Genomic DNA, 7,387 nt, shown 5'->3' with positions numbered 1-7,387 from the left:
CAGGGTTGGAAGCCGTGTGGGCAACGCTGAGAAAGGATGCTCCGAGGAGGAGGAATTGGGCTTACATCAGAATATAACGAAACCTCACTGCCATCGAGTCATTTCAACTCATAGCAACCTTCTAGGACAGAGGGGAACTGCCCGGGACTATGACTCTCTGCAGGAGCAGAAAGCCCCGTCTCTCTCCCACAGAGCAGCTGGTTATTGCCCATTGTTGACCTTGCACTTAGCAGCCCAATGCATAACCCCGACGACGTCACCAGGGCTCCTTAACCATCAGAAGTCCGTTACTAAATACAGTCCTACTCCTGACCTCCCATCCGCCAGCTCTTACCCAGAAGAGAGTCCCAGCCATGCTCACCACCCATGGCCGGCCCACCATGCTGTATAACAAACGATTAGGGCTGTCGGGACTGACCCATTCCCTGTCCCTGCTGGTGTGGCTGGGCACGTGGTCAAGGTCTATCCCTGCAAGCAGGACATCCCGGGTGAGGACGCACCAGTGGAGGGCGTAGCCAGATACGACTACTCCTCACGGAGGCACTACATGAACCTCCTCACCAGGCAGCGCTATGGGACACAATCAAGCCCGAGACTCTGATTTTAGACCTGCTGACAAGAGAGAGCACAGAAAACGGCCCAGAATGAGGCTCAGAGAGCCTCCTGCATGGTGGGGGTAAGTGACACTTGTCCACCAGGCTTGTACTAGTTCTCAGCCTGGGTCATGCTGTGAAAGCATTCTGCCCGTGCACGCAGCCTCTGTGCTGAACCCAGCTGTGTTGGTCTGGATAAACTAGATAAACGTATTCATGGAGACTCATAGGTGAATAAGAAAGAGGTTTATATACAAGATCAATTGCATATTGAGAAAACATCCCAGACTAGTCCAGATCAAGTCCGTAAGTTCAATATTAGCCCATCTGTCCAATACCCTCTATAGATTCCTCTTCAGACTCACACAACACATACAATGATGCCGAATGCAATAGGATCACAGGCCAGTAGACTGGAAGTCTTATGGATCCAGTGGTATTGTAAGCACCTCAGCACTGGCAGGGGTCTCCACGTGGCTTCTCCAGTTCCAGAGGTCTGGTTGTATCACGCTAGGTCAAATACTAACAATAGTCGGAGAGGCAAAAGTGAGAATCAAATAAGGTCCAGCAGGTATAAATGCTTTATATGAAATGGAATGGAACCATATCTTTTGGGACCATTTATATCCCTTTGATCACTCAAAGGATGTCTGATGGCATAGGAGCTATGAGTTGGGCTGCTAACTGCAAGGGAGAAAGGCATTCTACTCCCATAAAGAGTTACGGTCTCAGAAGCCCACAGGGGCCGTTTTACTCTGTCCTATAGGGTTCTCAGGACTTGAGATCTCTGCTTAGTGAATCTACTGGATCCAGAAGACAACTATCACATCAGAGGAGCAGCAGCAGAACCAGGAGCCAGAGCACAGAGCCGAGTGGTAGATTTCCCAGGCCGTGGAGCAAGTCAGACCGAGGTCTTGTGCATAAGGCTGGCTTATGGAGTAGGGTGCTTTCAAGCACTTATTTGGGGAAGCTGGACATACCGACCCACGGAGATTTTGCTGAGTGCCTTGTGTTGAGACCTGCAGCAGAGTGGTAGACCCCCTCAATAGCAGACCTGAAAGAACTGTGTAACGTGTCCTGATAAACAACCATCCTGAGCATTTATCACCGGCATTGCAACTTGTTAACTTCCATAATAAACCTTATCGTCGCGAACGTTGTCTGTGAGTTCTTATAGTGGATATTAAAACCCAGAGGTGTGAACCAATTCATAGCAATTCTATAGGACAGGATAGAATTGTCTCTTTGAGTTTCTGAGACTATAACTGTTTATGGGAGAGAAAGCCCTGTTTTTCTCCAGAGCAGTGGCTGGAGATTTCAAACTGCCAACCTTGCAGCTCATAGTCCGATGCTTTACCACTCTGCCACCAGGGCTCCTGAGGTATAAAATAGAGAACATTAATGCAAACAGCATACACTTAACACTTTCTAGCTATACTACTTGCTCAGTGATGTTGGTTACATTTTTTCCAATCAAAAAGAGAACAGAAAATAATTTTAAAATAGAAAAAAATAAGCATGGGTTAAAAAGGAAAACAAATGATAAAATGTTAACATTTTACTGAACTATATCTGTAATCATTCGTTCTCTGATGTACTCTGACTGTGGCCACAGCTTTTCACATCCCTGGCCAATGAATGGTCTAAGACTATTCAATGGAAGCTTACTACACAAGAGGTCTCTTACTACACAAAATGGATTTTGGGCTTTTGCTGTCATCCACCACTGTCATTAAGTCAATTACAACTCATAGTGATTCTATAGGATAGGGCAGAACTGCTTCTGTGGGTTTCCAAGACTGTAACTCTTTACAGGAGTAGAAAGCCTCATCTTTCTCCCACGGAGTGACTGGCAGCTTCAAACTCCCAACCTTGGTGTTAGCAACCCAGTGCATAACCATTAAGCTACCCGGTCATCCGTAGACTTCTGTAAACTGAGTGCTCAGAACTTAAGCTCTAATACATTTCCGTCTTCTGATCTTAGTTTTTGTTATTATAATCTTTGAGTCACACAGGCTGATGTGCTTCTTCCATGTGGGCTTAGCTGGCACCTCGTTTAGCTGGCTGCGTGTTTTTAGACGAGATTTGAAGATCCCAGATATTATTCTTTCTGATAGCTGGTACCACCTTTCCAGCTCAGTGTGTAACTAACTATGCTACCAGGGCTCCTTCCTTAGCTCTAGTAGACTATTATTCACTATATACTATACCGTATAGAACACTATTACAGTACGTGAGTAATGTGTTGGCAATATGGATGGTGGGTAAGAGAGGCAAGAAAACATCATGAGGCATGTTCTTAGGCTGTGATCTTCTCAAGTGTTTCTTGATTGCCTCCTCATCTTAGATGAGACAGCAAGACTAGCAGGGGCTGGAACTGGGTATTGCCCTGCCCCAGGTAGTTAGGCTCTAGTAAAATAGTTACCATAGCAACAATAGAAACGCTTTGTTAAGGAGAACAGAGTGATCCGAGTGTATTGTAAATTGATTACCTTTCCCCTCCCCTTGCCAAAGCACCAGTGGATGTTTCTCCAATCTTGACCCTGAGAAATTTGATGGTGCCTTTGCGGGTAAAACTCTCCAAAAGTACAGGGGTTCCCTTAAGGCTAGGCACCAGGAGTTTTTAATCTCTCAACCTAGTTCATTCTCGGCCTCCAGAATGTTCGTAAGTGACCACCGCTGCTCCTGGTGAGCTGTCATTCTCTGCGTTTACCCGTCTATCCAGTTTATGGAGCAGTCGTTTGCCCCGTGAGCTCAATTATCTTATAGAGTTCAGATGAGTTGTTCATTTTTAGTCTGTTCAGCTTTGTTGGGTTTTGGCTTTCAGGAGTCATGACTTCCAAGCACTTTACATGTTGGAGTGGTAATAAAAAAATATGAAAATGAATATTGACTGTTTCAAACATTAATAATGATGTAGCAGGAGTTAAATATATTACTACTTAAATATATGACACAAATAACCAAGCAGGAGGGGTAAACGGAGTTCAACTACTGAAAAGATTCTTCTATTGTTGAGAAAGTGGCTTCTATGCTAATTTAAGGAAATTAGAGGAAAAGGCATGGGGACCATAGCTGACTTCCTCCTGCTATATGCGGGGGAGGAGAATTCAACTCCACTGGAGCCCAATTCCCATGAGGTGGAGGTCAGACAGGTCACCCTCCTACTGAGGGTGTTCTGACACTAGCCATCCTTCCCCTGACCGGGTTCAATAATAGCTTGCAGCAATCATCCAAAACTCGCCAATAAGACTCGGGATTATGGGGTTTATTAGGGAAACAAACAGGGTCCAAGTCAGAATCAGAAATGTTAAGAATACAGTTCATTCGTCTCCCGTGACTCTTCTCAGCCATGTTCACAAATCCATCTCTCACTGGTCCTCAGCTTCAGTCACCGGGGCCTCTGGCCTCTGCCTAGCTCAAGCAAGCTCCTTTAGCATTGATAAATGCCCACAGGACACTTACCTCTGCAAGCCAATCTCCTGCTAGAGGGCACTCAACTGTACTGGCTCCTAGGGCAGTCACAGCCCACAGCTCCCTCTCATGGTCTCAGTGCTGCCACCTCTGGTGCCTCTGTTGTCATTGCCACTTCTCCATAGGGGGCTATCCGACATGCTCTTCTTTCTGGTTGGTCATGAGATTTTCCCTTCCTGTTTCTGAGGTGGCCCACGGAATATCCAGCAGGAGGGCAAAACTAACCAATCCCATCACAGCAGTCCCTTACACCCTATTTACATGCTTCCACCAGTCATTTCATGGGTGACACAGAGAAGACAGATAGAAGAGCCATGGTAAGTCATTTCACGTCGCCGCAGGTAGATTGTACTACATCTCGGTTATATGGCATAATATCTATGGCAACTACACTAAAAGAAGAATAAAAGGAGGTGTGGTCTCAAGATGGCAACCAAGTAGCACCCACAGAAGGGACTCTGTAGAGACCAGTGCAGGGGGGCCATGGGGAGGGGGAATACCAGAAGCCTAACTGAACAAACTGGGTCTTACCTCAAAACTACCTGTAGCCCTTGGAGTTGGAACGGAAATATCCTGATGGGAGAGGAAGCAAAGGCTGGCCACCCCAAAATTGTGGAAATGGTGATCACTGGACTTTGGGTGGGACCCCGGGCTGAGAGGGCATCCAATGAAAGGGGACCCAGGATGACCATGTATTTAGTATCTCAATGCTCCCCTTGCCTCAGTATGACAGGTATTATTCTGATAGCCAAGGATCTGTCCTTATAAAGCATGTTACAGGAAATTCCCCTATAGCACCAACCCCCATGCTCAATGTAAACAGAGCTCAATCAATTAAGAAATCAATCTGTACAAAGAAACAGCTCATGGATTGCAGCTTGCAGTTGGACTCTACTCAAATAAACTCATCTCAATAGTGCCTTAAATGTAATGTCATTGGATAAATTACTGATGTTATTAATGCAATCACCTTATACCCCAAGGGGATGATTGGCAATGTTTATCTTTTTTGTTTGTTTTGAGGGAGGTTTGCTTGCTTGTTTTTTTCTTTTATTGTTGTTTTGGCTGGTGTTTTGTTTTGGGGTGTTTGTTTGGGGGTTTTTTTTGGTCATAATATGCCTGCTACAATAAACCAGTCATTCATAACCCGTGGACCAGCAGATGGATTCTGGGATCTCACTTAATTCTAGCCCTAATCCAAGAACAGTTAGTTCTTATAACACAACTTTGCCAATAATTGCCTGCATGAAGAGCTTGCTGAAGATGAAGGTGCTACAGCAAAGTGTGGTAAAGAAAGTAGATGGTGCCCGGCTATTAACTGGAATAGTGCTGAGGTTTTAAAGGTTTGTGAGGTGTCAACTAAATCCACATGAAAAAGTACACTAGCCTGTGTGATCCAAAGATGGTGATAATAAAATTCAAATATGATGAATGGAAAAGTAGCAGAGCTTAAATTGTGAATACCCAATTTGCAAAGGCTAAGGAGGTCATTAGAAGCCCAAAATCCATCTGCAGCGTATCTAGTCACATTAAGCCTCTGGCAGATCCCCTCTGGCCATAGGTAAGGGACTATAACAGCTTTACTATCAGACAGATTATTGTACACTTGATTATGGTGAATTGAACTATGGTATAATATCATACTTGGTCAGTTGACCTCCCTTTTAATCCAACCGGAATTGTTGTAGGCTTAAATATTTCTTGCTTGTTCCACGACAGAAATTTCTTCTCTGACTTTTAAATATTTTTGGTGGTCTTTTTTTCTTACCCTTTATTTTTATCTTAATATATATTTGTGCGTATTTTTTTATTCTTTCTATTTCATTAAAAAAATTGTTTCTGTTAGGTTTCCCAGTTTAGGAAGCACAGAAGAAGTGGTAACTGATGCAATGATTTATCAGGAACTGGTGAGGGGGAAGGTGAGGGGAATTGGGGAGCAAACCATGAGCGGGGGAGCAGGAAGAGAGTACAAAACTGATTGTGATTATATATATATATATATATATATATATATATATATATATAAAACTCTTTAAACAGCGATATAATTATGAAAGTGTATTTTATGTGAATTTTATATCAATAAAACTATAAAAGAAGAATAAAAGGATGTACTAATAAACCAATAAACAAATTCAAATAACATAACAAAATTACTTGATGAATGTAAAAGGTGATTTAAAAAAGAAAATGTACAAACACTCCCAAATGACAAAAAAAGAAGAAATATCCCCCAACTGTGAGTTAGAACCAGCTCCTTGGTACCTACCAGTGTTCACCCACTCTGCGGCTAAAATAATCTTTGTTTTGTTTTGTTTTATTTACCACTTGTAAAGGAGATTTCAAAGTAGGGAAAACATTCTCCCTTAGGAATATAAAATTTTAAAGCCTAAATAAAATATCAGGAAGTTCAATACAATGACATAAGAGATTAAGACATTATGACCAAATGGATTTTATTCCTGGAATGCTAGGTGATTTAACATTTTCAATTTCAATATTACATACTGCTTCATAGAATTAATAGGGGGAAAAATCTAAAGATGCAGCAAATTCCTGGGCTGTTTGTAAAGTTCAAGTGAATAAGCTCATAGAGTACATACATACACTTGTGTTTCCATTTTGGGCAACATTAGAATGGGCCAGGTTTTGTGAGTAGCTGTGGTTCAAAAGCAGAGGATCAGCGAAAGCACGAGGCCCCTCAAGGAACTGGACTGACCAGGGACTGTCATAATAGGCTTGAAAACAGCAATGATTTTGAGGCTGGTACGGGGCGGAGTACGCTGCATTATCTTGTACGCAGGTTGCGTAGAGGGACTGGAATCAGCTCTGTGGACCCTAACAACACAGTTAGTGGAGATTGACGTGTTTCCTGCTTTGGGCTATTTTATATCAAGTCCACATTCTTGGTGTTTCTCTTGGTACTGTTTTTAAAGGGTCATAGGAAAGATACTTTTAGGTTTGGTGGCTACTGAGAAACACTTTTCAAAAGGATAGGACCAATTTACACATCACCAGCAATATATGAGTTCTATGAATGTCCCATCTTGTCACCACTTGGCATTGAGCCCGTTTCAGTACGTTATCCATTCTGATGCATTCGCAGTGACTGTAATTTGCATTTCTATGATGATAGAATATGTTGAACACTCATATGCTTATTGGGGATTTGGATATTTTCTTTCAGGAAATGTTAGTTCTGCCTATTTTTAAAAGCAGTTTGTCTATCTTTCTTTATATTTCATTATATGAGTTCTTTATATATTCTAGATAGGTGCGCTTTGTTACCTGTATGAATTGGATTTTTTTAAAAAATAAGG

At 42.7% G+C, this 7,387-nt stretch overlaps 1 pseudogene; it reads left to right on the top strand.

The window, feature by feature from the left end:
- Positions 1–380: 380 nt before the first annotated feature.
- On the top strand, positions 381–680 carry LOC101650633 (annotated as a pseudogene).
- Positions 681–7,387: the final 6,707 nt, after the last annotated feature.

Source organism: Echinops telfairi, unplaced genomic scaffold (genome assembly GCF_000313985.2).
Source record: "Echinops telfairi isolate 266 unplaced genomic scaffold, ASM31398v2 ScPeMD7_70;HRSCAF=299, whole genome shotgun sequence".
Taxonomy (NCBI): Eukaryota; Metazoa; Chordata; class Mammalia; order Afrosoricida; family Tenrecidae; genus Echinops; species Echinops telfairi.
This window is presented reverse-complemented; position numbering and strand designations above follow the sequence as displayed.